Below are 19,746 nucleotides of genomic sequence, written 5' to 3'. Positions count from 1 at the left end.
CTATTTACAGATTGACCTGTCAAAGGTCAGAGAAATTAATGTAAATTTAGATCAAAAAAATTTAAACCACCCCCCCCCCCCCTACAGTAAAAATTAATTTGGTGACAAAATGTGCAAATGTTCCCAGCAGATATTGTCACTGACGCCAATATGTGGATGTTTGTTATTCGATGGTATGTCCGTACCTCAAGCCAGAAAAAAATTGAACAAGGGCAAAGTCATGGGTTTTAGAAATATAAAATCCTTGCCTTCTCTATAAATTGAAAAAGAGAAATCAAAACATTGGAAGATTTTAATTGTCAAAAATGCTGTTAATGACCAGGGGATGTGTAAAATTTCGAAATCAAGACCAGGTGAGTTTGCCCTATTCTCGATTTTGTATTGTTTATGGGATTTATGAGGTTTATTATTGATTATTATCGTCACTTTTTCAATTTAATAGGATTTCACCATTAAAGAATAAATCCATTTATCAAAGGGAAAAACTATTAATTTTTATAAATACGGTGTTTTGAGACTGTTTATTTTGGTCCTGCGTCAATAAGTCTTCATCTCAACACATTTTGCTTACGTCATAAGTGCACAGATTCATCATCAGTCGAAGCAGACATTTTCAAAGGTAAGGACGGAATTTTACAGTGGTGTGTGTGAATTTTCGATTGTTATTAGCTTATACCTTTACTTTTTGTCAAGAAATTGTTGAATTAAAAGTTTAAATGCTATTTTATGGCATATTTATCCAAATTTAATCATCGATGCTAACAATTTTCGTAGATATTTGTTGATTTTAACAGGCACTCATGTACACGTGCATTCTAAGTTCGGTAGTCATATTACATTAAAGTTTGATGACAACCCATGGTTAACAGATTTTCTCTTTAGTTATATTTCGAGATTCGAAATGCCTAATCGAAAGACGGCGAGTCAGACCCAGGTTCAGCCACGGAAACGAGCAGGGAGACGAGAGCCTCGTCTGGAGACAACTTCCGAAGTTCCTCCGTCGGCGAGCATCACGGACGGAACAGTCCAGCCTATCAATTGCCCTTCTGATGTACAGGCTACTGCACCCACGATAATGCCGACCAACGTTATGCCACCCTACCAACTTCAGGATCTGGCTCAACGCATTTCCACAATTTTGCCTGAGCGAGAAGATCCAGCCCAACCTCAGGGGACAGAACGTATTCCTTCATCTAATGCGAACATAAGAGTTTCTAGTTATGATAACGATTTGGGGCATAATGTATCCAACAATATTAAACTCAAAATTGCCAATGGCGAATATGTTAATTTAGCTTCATTGATCAACAATAAGCTCGAAACTGACCCCCATGATGATACTAGATATGGCAATTTGGCGTTATCATCAAAATCTAAATTAAAACCCATTACTGACATCCAAACGTGGACAGATGCATTTCTTGTCTATGCAGCCATTTATGTGCTGGCTCGCCCCATGGAAAACGCTGCTCTGTTTAAATATTACCACACAATACGTCTCGGGGCAAGCCGTTTAATGGCCTGGGGTGGCGGGACTATGACATTCAATTCAGGTTGAAGAAAGAGTGCAACCCTTCAATGTCATTTGCGTCAGTTGATCAGGAGCTTTGGCTCCTTTACATGTATAACAATGCCCCTCACCGTCAGCCTGCTATTCAGCCATCCCAACCCTTAAAGTGTTATGATTTCAACTACAAGGGTTATTGTTCAAGGCAAAACTGCCAATATAGGCACTGGTGCATTTTATGTTCCATCCTTTTACAATGTGTAGAACCACTACTAGAAATTCATTAAATTTTAGATCTGGGAATTCTCAGTCAACCTGGCGTGCTCAATCAACAGTCAAGCCAGCTACTAGCAGTTTCAGAACCCCCGCCTCATCACCAGTTAGACATCAGTAGTATTGCTTACAGTCCAATCAAGACTTCAGTTTAATCAGATTGTTTGACTAATTATCCTGATACAGAAAATGCACATGAACTATTGCAAGGGTTTCAATTTGGTTTTAAATTAAATTACCAAGGTCCTAGACAGCCATACAACTGTAAAAATCTTAAGTCTTTGAATTCACTTACTACAGAAGCCATACAATTAGTCAATAAAGAAATAAGTTTAGGTCGGGTTGCTGGCCCATTTTTCTGCCCTCCATTTCTGAACCTAAGACTGTCCCCCATAGGTATGGTACCTAAAAAAGATGGTACATTTCGTCTTATTCATCATTTGTCCCACCCAGTTGGTGATAGTGTGAATGACTTCAATGATCCTCAGTATTGCTCAGTTAAATACACATCATTTGATGAAGCTTTGAGAATGTTGGAAAAGTTAGGTCCAGGAACTTTTATGGCTCGTTTAGACATTAAGAATGCTTTCCGTTTGCTACCAGTTCATCCCTCTGATTTTGAGTTGCTAGGGTACAAAATCAACAGCAGTATTTATATTGACAAGTGTATGCCATTTGGCTGTTCTGTGTGTTGTGCTAAATTTGAAAAGTTTGCTTCCTTTCTGGAATGGTGTTTAAAACAAACGAGTCAATCTGATAATGTAGTCCACTATTTGGATGATTTTTTACTAGCAGGTGCATCTGGGAAAAAGCAGTGTCATTTTTTGGTCTCAACATATACCAATCTATGCAATGATTTGGGGGTCCCATTAGCCCACGAAAAAACCTTAGGTCCTACAACAAAATTGGTATTTTAGGCTTGGAAATTGATACAGTCACAGAGACTGTTAGTATCCCCTCAGAGAAGCTGGGTCAGCTTTATGATCAGCTCAGTTTTTTCCTATCTCGTAAAAAAAGTTACACTTAAGGAAATCCAGTCCCTCACTGGCCTTCTAGATTTCTGCATAAGGACAATTCCAGCAGGTCGAGCATTCATCAGGCGCTTGTATGATGCCACTGTTGGGCTTAGCAAGCCTTATCACAAAAGACACGTTACTCAGGAAATGAAGCAAGATATACAAATTTGGCTAATGTTCCTAGAATCTTTCAATGGTACATCATATAGACAAGTAGACTGGGCTAGTGACTTTCAATTAGAGTTGTATACAGATAGCGCTGGTTCGGATAAACTAGGGTGTGGGGCTATTTTTGGAACTCATTGGGCTTTTTTAACATGGCCAGAATCTTGGCAAGGGACTAGCATTTTAAGGGACATTACCTTTTTCGAACTGGTACCCATAGCAATGGCATTGTCTATTTGGGGAGATCAGTTGGGGAAAAAGCGAGTTATTTTACATACTGACAATATTGCACTTGTCACTATTTTTAAATACTAAAACATCCAAATCACCCAGAGTTATGCATCTCTTAAGGGTTTTGGTCTTGAAGGGCCTCATGCACAATATTCAATTTAAAGGGCAGCATATTAGGCGAGTGAAAAATGTTAAGGCTGATTCTCTTTCTCGTCTTCAGTGGCACAGATTCAGACAGGTCTTTCCAGAAGCCGACCAACTACCTACGACAGTCCCAGAATCATTTCTCAGACTCATCTACAACATCGAGCCCAAGAATTGTTTAACTTTTCCCTGTCCGTAAACACGAAAAGCTATATTAGACAGCATTGCAGCAGTTCAGTTATTTCTGCCAAGTGTACAAGTGTAATCAATGTTGGCCACCAAATTCTAAAGACCTAATTCAATTTGTAGCTTATCTTTCATTTAAGCAGTTCTCACCAAGCACAGTTAAAACATATATGGCTGCAATATCTTATTTTTGCAAAATCCAAGGTTTACTAGATACAACAAAATCGTTTATGTTACAGAAGGTTCTACTTGGGTGGGGTCGCGTTAGCGCTAGGAAAGACATTCGCAAACCTATCACTATCAACATACTTCAAAGCATTTTGTCTATCCTCCCCCAAGTATGTAGATCTGACTATGAATCGGTGTTATTTAGTGCACTGTTTTGCTCGGCATTTTTTGGTTACTTTAGAATTGGGGAGCTCGGTCATGCTATCCAAGCAGGTGATGTCAGATTAACAACCAACAATACTATTGTAAGTGTCCTTATGTCACTCCAAAACTGATCAAGAAGGGAATGGGGCCACAATCACATTAATTCTTTCTAGTCCAATCTGCCCAATTCAGTTTCTGCGCAAATATTTACTTTTAAGACTACATGCTTATGGGGCTTTTTTCATTCATCTTTCGGGCTGTCCAGTGACCAGGTATCAGGCAGAGTCTGTATTTAAAAAGGCCATAGAAATGTTAGGCTTAGATACTAAAACTTACAAGACCCATTCCTTCCGTATTGGTGCTGCTTCCCATGCTTGGGCTAGTGGTACGAGTCAGCAAGATATAGCGGTCAAGGGTCGTTGGAAATCTCAATGTATGTACCGTTATTTTGAAAATGATTTTTTAAATGTCATATGGTGCAAAATGTTCAGCAAGTTAAGGTAGCTTTACCTTTACTGACTAAGAATACAGTTTTTCTTTTTTGTATGCTCAGTTGTAGAAATGAAATATTGTGTACAGAAATTTTTGTATTGTTCCTTTTTTCTTGTTATTCAACTCAATTTTGTATTGTAGATATTAGAATTTGGATTGTGGGTTCTTCCATTGTTAAAAGGGCCTTTTGCCAGGCAAGGCAATCAGATTTTAGAGCCAACCTTGAACTAGAAAGGCATCATGCATCCATATTTTGGCAGGGTAAGGGGGGTATGAGATGGGCTGAAGTTATGCCAAAGGTTAAATTCTTATTAAAATTAGAAGACCCTCCTCAGATTTTAGTATTGCATTGTGGAGGCAACAATATTCCTGATGCTAGGGGTGGCAGGTCAATCAAATTAAGATTAAATATTAACACAACCCTGGTCGGCTTGGCTAAGCTGTTGCCAGATACCATTTTAGTGTGGTCTCATTTCCTCCCCCGCCAGCATTGGCGTGGCGGTATTAACCAAAAAGCCTTGGACAAGGTTAGAAAACGTCTGAATAGTTTCATTGCTACGACATTAATTAGGTTCGGGGGGAAGTATATTCGTTATGCCGAAATCCAATTGACAAGTCCAGAATTGTTTGCTCCCGATGGAGTGCACTTGTCCGAGCTCGGCAACCGTATGTTTTTGTATCGCCTTCAACAAGGCTTGCAGACATTTTTAACAAATCCTTCTGAAAAATTGTCACCAAAACTAGGGTAGTTTGGGCCTTGGCTGCGCTATGACTAGTTAGCGGCTCATAGTTTGCCACAAATTGGTGGCTGCATTGAATTTATGAGTGCTACTCATTTGTATTTACATACCCTGTTTTGTTGAAATTTGCATTGCAGGCGTTGCTTTCGCCAAAAGAATTTGTTTGTCTTGACAAACTTCAATTATCTTCTGTTATTACCTGCTGTTAATTGGGAATGCATTATTTGTTTTGTTTGGGGATGGGGGTTTTCTATCGGAGCTACTCGTGGCGCAGCCTATGCCACCGCATAGTCTCGTGGCGGCTTTCAGGCTTACCAGTAGGCTCAATGGACTTGCTTGATATATATCCGGTTATTTTGTCTGAAACTCAATTATTATGCTGTGAACATCTGTTCCCAGGGTTCACCATTTGCATTTTAAGGGATGCCACATAAGGCTATATATTGATGCCTCGGCTCCCTCATTTTAAGCTGCCATGGCCCATTCAGCCAAATAAAAACAAATTCAGTTCGATATTTTCTTGTTGTAATTAAGGTCTTCCGTCTCCACGGAAGACCTTATAGTGATTCTATTGTTTCTTATTAAGGTCTTCCGTCTCCACGGAAGACCTTATAGTGATTCTATTGTTTCTTATTATTATTCTTTTTTTTTAAGACAAAATTTTGTGCACGCGATTTCTCGAAAGCTATTCAATGAATTTCTTTGAAATTTTCAGGGATAAAAGGTCTTTATATGAATTTTATATAAAATTCCGTTTTTTGGTAAATTCGGTTCCAGTGCCAAGTAATGGACAATTTCCTGATTTTAAAATGAAATTTTGTCCTCGAAGGATCTAAGAAACGGCTAAAGATATGAACTGGAGACTTGTTAGAGATGATAGATCATGACTTTTAGATGTTCGAAATTACCTTGGTTTTCGTCGTCAGTACTTCCGGTCGTCACCGGAAGTGTTCAACGAAATCGAAAAATTCAACTTTTCTTTTTTAAATCAAATTTTGCATCACATTATTGCAACTCTTTCGCAGTTTCGAAATATGTCGGTCCCACCGGAAACAAAAACGACAACTTCCGGTTATAAGAGAAAAACTACATCATTTGAGTAATTTACTTTCCCATAAATATCTTTTATAGGTAAAGTATTTGAGATGATTTTTAAATATGTTTTTGAGATTGCAAATGTCTAGAGTAACGTCAAATATCTTTGCAAAATTCACTTCCGGTCGCGTGTTTTTTTGTCCTCAAAGTGAGAAAATATCTGAGCGAGATCTCAGAAACGGTATGAGATTAAGACAACAAACTTATATGAGTAATAGACCTTGAAGAGTAGGCAAAATTATTTGGTTTAAACTGTCAGCCGTCACTTCTGGTCGTCACAGGAAGTGATCAAAGAAATCAAAAAATTCAACTTTTCTTGTTTAAATTAAAACTTGCATCACCTTATTGCATCTCTTTTGCTGTTTTGAAGTATGTTAGACTTCTCCGGAAACAAAAACGTCAACTTCCGGTTTTAGGAGATAAAATACATAATTTCGATATTAAACTTTCTCATAAATATCGCTTAAAGAAAAAGAATTGAAATGTTTTAATACATGTTGTAGATACTGCAAATGTCTAGAGACACGTTAGAGATTTTTTATAAAATTCACTTCCGGTTGCGTGTTTTCCTGTCCTCAAAATTAGAATTTGTTCTCACAATTGCTCGGCAACAATGAACGACTGAAGTCTGAAACTTTCAGGACTGACAGTCCGTCATCAGTTTATTTGCATCGTATGAAAATCGTGTGTCGCCGTTACTTCCGGTTGTGACAGGAAGTGATGCAAAAAAGTGAATGATTAATGGTTAGCACGTTGGATTTTCACGCTGAAGACCAGGGTTAAATCTCCAGAGTGTCTGAATTTCTTTTATCACTTTTTCAGCTTGAATTTTCGTTTTTATATTCAGAATCGGACGGAAGACCTCTCATTGCTCGCAATGAGTTTCTAGTTATTATTCTTTTTTTTTAGACAAAATTTTGTGCACGCGATTTCTCGAAAACTATTCAATGAATTTCTTTGAAATTTTCAGGGATAAAAGGTCTTTATATGAATTTTATATAAAATTCCGTTTTTTGGTAAATTCGGTTCCAGTGCCAAGTTATGGACAATTTCCTGATTTTAAAATGAAATTTTGTCCTCGAAGGATCTAGGAAACGGCTAAAGATATGAACTGGAGACTTGTTAGAGATGATAGACCATGACTTCTAGATGTTCGAAATTACCTTGGTTTTCGTCGTCAGTACTTCCGGTCGTCACCGGAAGTGTTCAAAGAAATCGAAAATTTCAACTTTTCTTTTTTTAATCAAATCTTATATCACATTATTGCATCTCTTTCGCAGATTCGAAATATGTTTGTCCCACCGGAAACATAAACGACAACTTCCGGTTATAAGAGAAAAACTGCATAATTTGAGTATTTTTCTTTCCCATAAATATCTTTTATACGTAAAGTATTTGAAATGATTTTTAGATATATTATTCAGATTGCAAATGTCTAGAGTAACGTCAAATATCTTTGCAAAATTCACTTCCGGTCGCGTGTTTTTCTGTCCTCAAAGTGAGAAAATATCTGAGCGAGATCTCAGAAACGGTATGAGATTAAGACAACAAACTTATATGAGTAATAGACCTTGAAGATTAGGCAAAATTATTTGGGTTAAACTGTCAGCCGTCACTTCCGGTCGTCACAGGAAGTGATCAAAGAAATCAAAAAATTCAACTTTTCTTCTTTAAATTAAAACTTGCATCACCTTATTGCATCTCTTTTGCTTTTATGAAATATGTCAGACTCCTCCGGAAACAAAAACGTCAACTTCCGGTTTTAGGAGATAAAATACATAATTTCGATATTTAACTTTCTCATAAATATCGTTTAAAGAAAAAGAATTGAAATGTTTTAATACATGTTGTAAATACTGCAAATGTCTAGAGACACGTTAGAGATTTTTTATAAAATTCACTTCCGGTTGCGTGTTTTCCTGTCCTCAAAATTAGAATTTGTTCTCACAATTGCTCGGCAACAGTGAACGACTGAAGTCTGAAACTTTCAGGATTGACAGTCCGTCATCAGTTTATTTGCATCGTATGAAAATCGTGTGTCGCCGTTACTTCCGGTCGTGACAGGAAGTGATGCAAAAAAGTGAATGGTTAATGGTTAGCACGTTGGATTTTCACGCTGAAGACCAGGGTTAAATCTCCAGAGATTCTGAATTTCTTTTATCACTTTTTCAGCTTGAATTTTCATTTTTATATTCAGAATCGGACGGAAGACCTCTCATTGCTCGCAATGAGTTTCTAGTTACTTACTTTATTTACTGGGTGTACTGGCACTCCCTGTTAACTTTCATCTTTGATAATTTCCACCAGAAATTTGCAGTAGACATTTTCAACGAAGAGTCAAAGCTGTATACTTCTGTATTTAAAACTGTAGCCTTTTAAAAACTTTATTCATTTTAAAGTATATTTTCTATGCTGAGAATTATTCAGAAATATGATTTTCAGCAAAGTATATACTGGAGAAAAACAAAGCGCATTTATTTGCTGAACATCTATATGTACTTAATGTTTCCCTCAAATAAGCAGCAGTTTTTTTTTTATTCTTTTAAGTTTCATTTAATGATTTAAGCATCTACTAAATACGTTCGCAGTTTTTTTTTTAATTCGTTTGTTTGCTTTTTTTAAAAATTGTAGTAGAGAATCAAAATTAAGAATTTAACGCTACTGAAGTTATAACTGTTTAAATTAAATTATATTTAATTTTGTAATGTTTGTAATGTTTAATGGACTTTTGAGCTCGAATACTGTTCGTTATCTCCACATATTTCATTATCAAAGAGAAAAAATAGTCAAAAGAGGGCTGGGTGAGTATTTCTTCATTCTGAGCAATGAGTAAAAATAGTAACATTTTATTCTGAAATGACCATGTTTTGTTTCAAAATTTGGATTGAAATTTGCAAATGTTATGCGTTCTTTAAGGAGGTTTGACGATTTTCAGTTGACAGTTGTCACTTTAGCTTAATTGCATTTAAGGAATTCCAATTTGGAGAACAAAAGTCAAGGATTAATCCCCCAAACTATGCGCTTTATTTCTCTTTAATCAGTGTCATGCTTTGCAATTATAAGTTGCTTCTGTTTTTAATTAGATATTTAAAATATTATTTCAAAAACATTCAGCGTATAGCAATCATCTATCAAATACACATAATGTATTGGCTTAAAAGAAGAGGAAATATCATATAATAAAAAGTGTATTTGCAAATATCATATTTTATTGCATAAATACAGTGTAATATGCTGCTTTTGTAAATGGTGTAGTGTACAAAGTGAATATTTCTTCGACATATCATAAAGAATATAAAAAATACACCTAAACACTACTTTAACACTAGTATATTATTTAAATATTTCCCAGTTTTGAATTGCCAGAGAAAAAAAAATGAAATTTAATCCATATGAAAATTGTAAAATACTATTTAAGTAGCATTCAAATAAAGGCACTTTGTTTTACTTGATTCTTAGCATGAATAAGAAATATTTCTAAAGTCATTTGTCTGTACATGAAGTATTTTTGAAGTGAATAAAATAATAGACCGATAGATTATCAAGTATGTGCATTCTAGTGATAATGTTACGAATCTGTTGACATTTATAAGGTAAATAATATCATCAACTTACCATTATAAATCTTAATTAACGTCAACGGTCAAACAAAAACGATTGATACCAGGTAACATATCATTAACAGAGATTTCCAATTATATTTACATGTCAAATGCTTTTTCAAGTGATGTTACATTTTTTCCAGATAAAAATATATTATCAGTGATGGAAAAAATAATCCTTTTTCTATAATTAGCTGCATTGTTAAAGTTAATTTCCTTGCCAACTTAACTTAGCATTTCAGTAGCTGTCTTTTTTTTTCTTTTTTAAAAGATAAATAATGAATTGCAGATCACCTCTTCCTTAGACAAATGTCCGTTGCCTAAATGTCACTCACATGTGAGGAAATGGTATAATAAAGAATAAATGTCTAAGTGATATGCACTGAAGAAATGCAGGGTCTTCATCTTTTCAACACTACGAGTAACATCTCTACCAAAATCGGAGACTTTCTCAGGTTTAGATCTTAATTGTGAGCTAAATTTTATGGCCTCATCGTCTGTTCAAAAGTATAGATGTAAGACCGATAGGTCCATTATTTTACTTGTTATAATACAAATTTGACTTGTTCATCGTTAGTTCAATAAAATCGAGCACTGCAACATCCTCATCAAACAACCTATATGTTTCTTCTAATGCACACCCCTGTCTTTTCCTGCGATATTGCACTGTTTATGCTCACACTTTTTTTTGTAAATGCTTGCATCTGTCAGAAACACGTTAATTTTTAATGAAAAGGAAATTATGTGCCAATTTTATTTCGTTATGAACATACCTGAAAAATAATGGACTATATCACTTCAAGCACCATATCGGTAGACACTGTTAAGTGCAATAAACTTATCAAAAGTTGTTTCCCTTTTGATTTGTATTTCTGCGACTTAAGTTACTTTAGAGCTCATTATCAGAAAACTTTTTTATGTTTTTGGCAGATATGTTAATATACTTAGTAAATAAATTGAAAAAAAAAATCATGTTATGGATAAACCATATATTATTCAACAAAACAACGCCAAACTAGGTTCGGCAATTCACAGTTGGTTGCATTTTTTTTGATGCGCCATCTTTTTTCTGTATACTTAATGTTTTTTTAAAAAATATTTTTTGCATATATTGTCTTTCTGTAAATTTAGGGGATCAACATATGATATGTATTGAGGGACTTTGTTTTGGTCTGATCCCCTATCATGTTATGTATATATTGTTCTTATTTGCGTCATAATTAATGATTGACATATTTCACCTCTACATTGGTGTTGATTTCATTGATCATAACTCAGCAAAAACAGAGCTGCGATGAGATTGTGCAGCATGAGGAACATAAATGAAGCTGTGTCATGAAAAAACCTAATTTTTACCGAGAAAATTGAAAAAATAATAAAATAAGAGTCACCAGTAGTCCTTCCTGTTTAAATTTAGAAAAATGCAATTTGTTTCAAAACTTATTTCAAGCATCAACACTCTTTTGCAAAAGTTTCCCCACTGATAGGTTTTCGAAAATTGAACACTCGTTGTATATTTGAGGTAATATCACAATTTGATATCCCCTCAACATCCTTTTCCATTTATAAATGTCCATACTTTGTAAATTTCTTTTACAATGAAAATAAAATAAGAATAACAAAACCATAGGATAAAATGGAAAGAAAGAAATGTAAAATTGAATATTGAAACTCATCCGATGAATACTAGTTTGTGACTTCAATGAGATTTTAACTGTTATGACATATAAGTATCAGTTCAAAAATATTTTTATTTAAGTTTTTGATGAAAACGATTCAGGTCTGTCTGTATATTGATTTCAGTCATACATAAACCTTGCATTTGCAATTTTAGGGAAAAATTTTGCTTCATAAATAAGCAAATACTTACATTCCACGTTTATTTTGCTTATGAAGTGCGTGGAAAGCGATGGACTTCAAAACACGATAACATGGACAGGGGATCAAAAGGTTAAAGTATGCATTTTATATTAACGTCACAAACGTTGAACTCCGTGCAAGTGCAACGTCAATAGCGAAAATCAAAATTCACGTTCACATTGAATAGTAGCTTTTGCAATGGCTCTTCCATTAATTGTAATTTACCCGAAGGATAATACAGGGATTCTTAAATATAAATCACATTTGTAGTCAAGACAAAGGGGTTAAAAAATGTAAATATAATATAATTATAATTATAATAAGTATTGAATCATTATTTTTTGAAAGATGTAGTCGCAAAACTTTAACGTTTTGTGTAAGCAAACTTTCATAACGCGCATGGCGGGTTACTCAATTTGTTTGCACAAACCGCAGCAGTTATAAGACTACAATAATGATTCAATGCTTAAATATATACAATTGATTAAATTATATTTTCTCCATAATACTTACGTGAAAAAATGCAAAAGGTCGACAACAAAGCAGAACGTAGAATGTATACCACTTATGTGTTGATCTTCAGTGAAATATCTATTGCAAAATCCTTTGCTTGAATGGAGAATTAGGTTTTGAACTGTACTTCACAAGGCTTAAACTTGCACTGAAATTAATAAATATGATGAATACTTTATCATTAATAGAATATGATATTTAAATTATGAAGCAAAAATGTTAAAGGAAGGAAAGATTGATTTAACATCCAAAACAAGAAATGTTTTCTTCAAAAAAAATTCTTCACATTTAAGTCGATGTGGTCGCTGCATTTTATGCTGAATACCCCTCATCATGTCGTCTGAGCGGTCCACATTATTCAATGCCTAACATCAATCGATATCAGGTATGTCCGTCTTCTCCCAAAACTTTTAAAGACAAATTATATATCTTTATATTTCCTTTTGTTTTGCATTCTTTTCTTTTTTCTTTCTTTGTTTTTTGTACATTTATACAAGTGCAAATTATAAATGACGAGAATAATATACATGTACTTTATCATTAGGTTTAGCTGTTAAGTAATATTGAACATAATTGTAAAGTTCCCCCTTCTATTCAGTAACCATGCTTTTTATGGACAGTTGGATATTGTTTTCTTTGCTTTATCAAAATATTTTTTAAATGTTTTTTTTATAACATACATAATGAATCCATCGTTAGATGTTTTTCCAGATTTGCTCATCTAAAAATGCTCAAAGTTCTGTTAGAATTTCCGTAAGTACGTATCATATTCCATTATTAGGCCTATTTTTGTATTCATATAAAGCAAAAGTTATTTAAAAACTTCTACATGAAAAGAAGAAGACTTTTGCTGTGGACTTCAATTCGACATTTAGATATATTGATGACGTTTTGTCAATTAACAATATTCAATTTCATTCGATATATCCCACTGAATAAAGATACCACAGAGCTTGACATATCTGTTTCATATTTGGATGTATTACTTAAGAAAGACATTGACGGTAAACTGACAACTTATCTTTATGATAAACAAGTAACATCAACTTTTCGCCATCTTCCCTTATTTATGTAGCAACATACCATCATTAATTGCATATGATGTTTATGTCTTCAAGTTGATTCGATACGCAAAATCGTTCGTATTCTACAATTTCTAAAACGAGAAAAGCTATTGACAAATAAGTTGATGATACAAAGATAACAATCGGCCGACGTCTTTCATACAAATTGTAAGGCGATTATTTCCACTGTGAATTGTCTACGGAATTTTTTGTTTATCCGACCGTGACAAGGAGCACACGACGGTTGAATCGGTCGACAGGAGATGCTCATTCCTCCATGGCACCTGATCTCATCTTTGTTTTCAAAGATCCATGTTGGCTATGCTCATAATGTACTGTTTACATAGAGTTTGAAAATTATCACTGATCGTTATCTTTAGTTTTCATTTCAATTTCATTTAAGTTTTTTCCTTTTCATGGTCTCTTTCTTTGTTAAAGTATCCATCATATTCAAATATATCAGAAATCCAAAAATAAAATAATAAAAAAAAAGGTCAGAATAAGTAGGAGAGGGAAGTAACATTATTGCTGTTTCTTTTCTGAGGTTTTCCTTGAAAAACAAATTAATTATATTATCATTGTCAAAAAAGGTTATTTTAAAGATAAATAACATTATCTTTGTAATTAGCAGACAAACAGCTAGATCTAGAGAGATGGTAAGTGACCATTTTTTATTTTAGGTTTTTGTAAAGCTCATTTATAAAAAAAAAAGTAAATCTAACGAAACATTACTTTATACACTATCTTATTCTCTGATTTAATAAACCATATACCTTAAGAAAATCAATGGATATGTAGTATTCAATCTCGAAGATAACATATGGTTAATTTTTTTTAGGAGATATAACTATTGTAATGTTTACACGATATTATTTATAATGTCAAAATCCAATGAGTTTGCATAATTAATCAATCACCAATACATGGTTAAGAATAACAAAGAACAATTATTCTTAAAGGTCAACATCCTGGTTATTTGTGCAGTTTTACTAGCGTTTTCTGTCAATGCATTGACGACTGCTTTCGACACATGTGATGAAAACTGCTCTTTTGAAAAAAGTGATTGTTCGATGGAGTGTGAAGAGAAAAAGAACTCCGATAGAGAAGAATTTCTGAAGTGTTCGAAAGAATGTGAAGATGAATATTCTGAATGTGATTCAAAATGCAACTGTACTTCCTTTTGTTCTAGAGACAATAATGCATGCGAATCGGGATGTAACATTCGGCCTTTCGAATTGGAATCGGATCAAGAGGAATGCCTAAAAGAGTGTGAATTCGATCATGCAGATTGTGAAGATATTTGTGATTCTTAAACGAAATTACCTATAATATTAGTACATGTAAAACGATGTACTCTAATTTAAATATATTAAAAGACAAATTATTATATATTACATCATACTGAGTTTCAATCTTCTTTCAGGAATAGACTGGTGTAAATATCAATGATGAATCTAGATCTTCTTGTTATGGCCTGTAATTAGACTTATTAATTGTCCTCGTTTGATGAAATGCAGACATATTTAATGTCATAAATCATATTGGGTCAAAAGCCATCATCATTTTTGTTTCTTGTTAAACTCTACCTTACACCTAAAGAGTAAAACCAAAGTACTGAAAGTACTGAGAAGAGTTATAACTGAATAGAATTTTATTTCTGTTTGAAAAAAGGTGTATATATCGAAAAGTAATCGATTGCAAAAAAAGAATAATAAAATAAAAAATAAATAGATAAATCCTACGTACAGAACAGTTCTATAAATAGGACATAAACACGGACCCATGGGAATTCCAGAAATGGGATCAGGTGTCTTTAAGGCGTAAGTATTAAATATCCTTCAGAAAAATTAAGTTTGAAGTAGAATTTAATTAACCATTGTATTTAAATAGATTTTTTTTTTCAAAAAGTCAATGTTAATACATGTACATCTCTAATAAATAGAACACCAAACTGCAAATTGGCATACGAAAATAGCTAATGAAATAGATCACATGGTTTCAATTCTTGTGTGGTCTAAAAGCAATAGTCAAAACTCATAACGGATTGGAAACTTGGGCAACTAGTATGAAGCGATGAAGACTCTAGATATACTACCCCGTATTTGAGGGTGGTATGTATTCGACATGTTACATGTATTGTTATATTTTATTTGTGTAGCATTTATTATTGAAAATGTTTTAATATGTTAAAACGTTTTCCTAGCATCAATTTAGTAACTACTGATATAAGATAATACATAAAAGTAACATTATAGTTCCATCTCCGATTCTTCATTATTCATAACTGAAAATTACCTTCAAATCAGATCAAATAAAACTGTTATGTTTCATCATTATAATATGAAATACCTCAGTTAAATTAGATAAATATGCTGCAGTATATTCATCTGGATACCTTTGATATTCAAGAATTGGAAAAATATATGTAGGTCGCCCGTCTAGAAAAAACTTATACAATATATTTAATTTCAAGAACCGTTCTGCTCTGATTTTATTCATGTGTTGTAATGATAAACATCAAAATTATTAATTCCTTCTTATATTTTTGTGAGGATTGAAAAGAAAATATTAAGTCTAACATTGACATATATTTTATGCATCGAAGTGAAATTGCATCAATAATTCATTTTTCTATCTTTATGCAAAATAACTAATTAAATCACCAAAGGTCATTTACTGACTCCATTCTTTACTGTCTATACGGTGGTTTGATGAAATATATGAATGCTTTCCATCCAATATTTTTCATTACATTTTTATTTTGGTGAAATAACATAATCTATTGAAATCAATAAAAAACGTCATTTCAATTTTCTCACTATGTGTTCTTTTTCCTCTCTTGTGTGTATGTGTTCATTATATTGATATAATAAACATATATTGATTTATTTCGTCGTGACAGATATGCAGTTTCCAATTGAAAAAAAAAAAATCATGAAGAAAGCTCACCAATGTCAGAGCTTCTTTTTGATATATTTTTGTTAATTGTCATTTTTGGGTATACAATGTGCTGTCATGCCAAGACAGAAGAATACTTTTTCATATAATACATTATTGGAAATTCTGTTTATCAGTGAAAATGTTAGCAGTTATATTTGATTTTTAATGATTAACGACTGATATTAAAAGAAACAGATCGAACATGTATTTATGAACAAAACCAATCGTTTACGTTAAATTATCAGATTTAGTTATGCTACATCATACCTTTATATATCTATCTAATAATATACTCGATTTCTGTGCTTTTATTATTATTCACCAACATAATAACGATCAAAATTATGGGAAAATTTGCTATGTAAATTTAATTTATAATTAAGTGTGCTGGATTTTCAGACATTTGAGAAAAGTTGAGGGCCTAATGAATTATGAATTAACGCGTGATTAAATTAAAGTCAGACATCATGCACTGGAATCAGTGTATCATACACAAGTGTACTTTTTTCACGGAGTCTATTACAGTCCCTGAAACGTTCTATTTTCCCATTTTTGCGTTCGCTCACCGTTCGTTCAGCGTGCGTTCACCGTTCGCTCTCCGTTCACAGTTTTGCGTTCAGCGTTCACCGTGCGCTCGCGTTCACCGTTCACAAAGCGTTCACCGTTCGCTCTTCGTTCGTTCACTTTGCGTTCACCTTGCGTTCAGCGTTCACTTATCGTTCAGTCTTCAGTGTCATTCGGAACTCCGAAGTGAAAGGACTTATCTTTTTTTAAGTAAGGATTTACCGGTTTTGAATTTGATAAATAACATACCGTGTTTAAAGAATCATTATTTCACGGGAAAAAATATATCTACAATATTTATTTTTATTATTCTAACTTAGCTGTTAGGTTATTTATAAAATCTATTTGGAAAATAAATGTTGTTATAAGTACATGTATGTACCTATGTAGAATGATGCTGAAAAATTAAATTTTAAAACGGGCAAAATACTGATACTTCAAGCACTGCAATATTTTGTTGTTATGTTAAAGACGACAAATCGTTAATGGATAGATAATAATCGAAGTCAATTAATTTACCAACTGCAGGAAAAATGCGAAAATATTTATTTCTATCACATTTTTTTCAAATAATACAGAAATACATGTTAGAACTTGTTCTGAGAATGAAAAACAGTATTGCGGATATCCAATTAATTAAATATCTTTAGAGCGAATTAAATTGATAGTGTGGTTTAAAAAAAAATATTTGTTTAAAATATAATACATTAAAGAATTTTTTTCTACTTCACATATATAAAGTCTTTAATCAGAGAGAGAGAAATACCTTTATAACATGATTATCATTTATATAACCAAGGTGATTCTCCAGTAATGATGTTTTTCACCGTAACTTTATATGTTTGTCATTCGATATTATTAAGATCCCCCTTTCCCCTAAGTCGGTTACTTAGTTGGTATATCCAGTACATTTTAATTAACATTTAAAAAGAAGTTAATGTGTTTTGTAGTACAAAAATTTCAGTCTCAAAACAATCTTGCATCTAAATAAAGTCATTAAACAGTAGTAGTTCAAAATATACATGTGCCGGCGGTAATATTTTAAATTCGCAGGGAGTATGTTTCAAATTCAAGCGGCTTAATTATTCCAAGTATTTATTCCCAATATATTTTATTCATTTATTTATTTATTTTTAGAAATGTTGGAATCAGATCTAGAAATGATAAGAAAAATGTTAGAACTTCTTGGAAATACTAACACTTTGCCTTCGGTGTGACGAGACTTTCACACCTGCACAGTGTCGAATGATTTTGATTGACAGGTCAAGCACGTGGACTTCGTGTGAACTTGAAGCAGGAAAATAATCAAAGTACTGAAAGTACTGAAAGCCGGGCTTTAATATGTTCGAGTGTATTGTCTAATCCTAAATTAGTACATATTTGAAAATCTTTCTTTCTGACCATTGATATTTAACAGGTCGAGTTTGTATGATTATAATTAACAATAACCCATCTACCAATAATTAAAATTTACGGTCCAGAACCCAACGTTAAGACCCCAGGATAGGACTTGGTGATATTTTTAATGAAAATACATTTATACCTTTCTAAACATTAAGCTCACAATGGTTATGCATGGTAACAGTGCACTTTGAGTGGTTTTGCTGATTCATACAGGCACATAGTATCGGAGGAGCTAGGGTTGTCACCATTTTTCAAACATAAACTTTTACAATGGACAATGTACATTGAAAGGTTGATTGACTCTTCGCAATCAAATTTAAATTGGAACTTTCAACTCACTCTTCGTAATATAAACCAGGTATTTATCATGAGCGACGAACAGATTTACTAAAAGCAAAATGGATAGTCTAATCTTAATTAGATTGTACCCATCATTTTATTGTAGCATATTAAAAGTACGGTAATTTGGTAATGAATTAATGAAATTCGAAATGTGAAAGTAAGTTGTAGCCCACCCCTACTCCTTCTCCAACGGAATAGGATTTTTTGGGTTTAGACAATTCTCCTTTTTCTGATAATGATACTACATGCCTGTATTAATCAGCAAAAGAAATATTCTTTATTTTTGGTCCTCTAGGAAACCAGCTGCACGAAAATTATAATTATCTAATCTTTATGACATGAATATGAGTCTAGTTCTAGTTCCAGGTTCGGCCATAATGGTCACTGCCTGAGAAAATCATGATGTATTCAGGTCTTTATGTACATAGATGGCTCTTCATTCTGAACAGAAAGTTTTGAAGCAAAGACTAACCAACTTTTTCTGAAAAATTATAATGTGTTGTACTTAGATAAAGACTAATGAACATTTTTATATGTTGTTTTCTTTTAATTATATGTTAACATAAACGATTTTTATTTCCCAGCACCCTTGAGAGCTTGCATATGTTTTAAGACCAATTTTTTTTTGGAATGCGCGCGCACGCTCAATATACTGTAAAGCGCTTTGGGAGCACATGCGAGATGAATCCAAGGTGAGAAGTCTCGAACAAAATTTTCACATTCAAAACATACCATTGACTTTTCACTAAAAATTTGATCTGAATTTGTAAGCATAAAAATTTTCGACGCTAAATTGATTGTTAAATGGGTATAAATAATTTATATATTATACATAAACATATTCACATGAAATTATATCTTAAAGTTTACATTTTTATTTATTTATATGCCATGCTTCACAGAATATAAATCTTTATCCCAGTCATTTAAATTAATACTATTAAATTAAAATATTAACCAAATGGAATCGCATTGTTTATTTCATATTATGAAAGAAAACAAATAGTTTTGAACTTCATTTACATCACCTTTACACAAGATCTTAGTCGCCCGCGTGGCGCAGTGGTAAGAGCGTCTGCTCTAGAGTCGCGAAGTAAGGAGTTAATCCTTACGTCGCGGGTTCGAATCCCACTGTGGGACGTGGAGACCGGTCCTTCCGTTGAGACCGTATAAACCGAGGGCCCGTGTCGCAATAGGTGCTTGCACGAAAAATATCCCTCACTGCTCAATGGCCGT

General features: G+C 33.3%; 1 protein-coding gene and 1 pseudogene across 1 annotated transcript in view; one reads left to right on the top strand and one right to left on the bottom strand.

Moving 5' to 3' along the window:
• LOC133185440 (histone-binding protein RBBP4) overlaps positions 1–19,746 on the bottom strand; it is a 241,291-nt gene that overhangs the window by 159,901 nt on the left and 61,644 nt on the right. The gene's annotated exons all lie outside the window — the stretch shown is intronic.
• Positions 902–1,901, top strand: LOC133185619 (uncharacterized; annotated as a pseudogene).

The sequence above is a fragment of the Saccostrea echinata genome, unplaced genomic scaffold (assembly GCF_033153115.1).
Source record: "Saccostrea echinata isolate AGI-Se365-2 ecotype Australia unplaced genomic scaffold, CSIRO_AGI_Sech_v1 ptg000012l, whole genome shotgun sequence".
Taxonomy (NCBI): domain Eukaryota; kingdom Metazoa; phylum Mollusca; class Bivalvia; order Ostreida; family Ostreidae; genus Saccostrea; species Saccostrea echinata.
The sequence above is the reverse complement of the archived record's forward strand: the minus strand, read 5'-3'. Positions and strand labels throughout refer to the sequence as shown.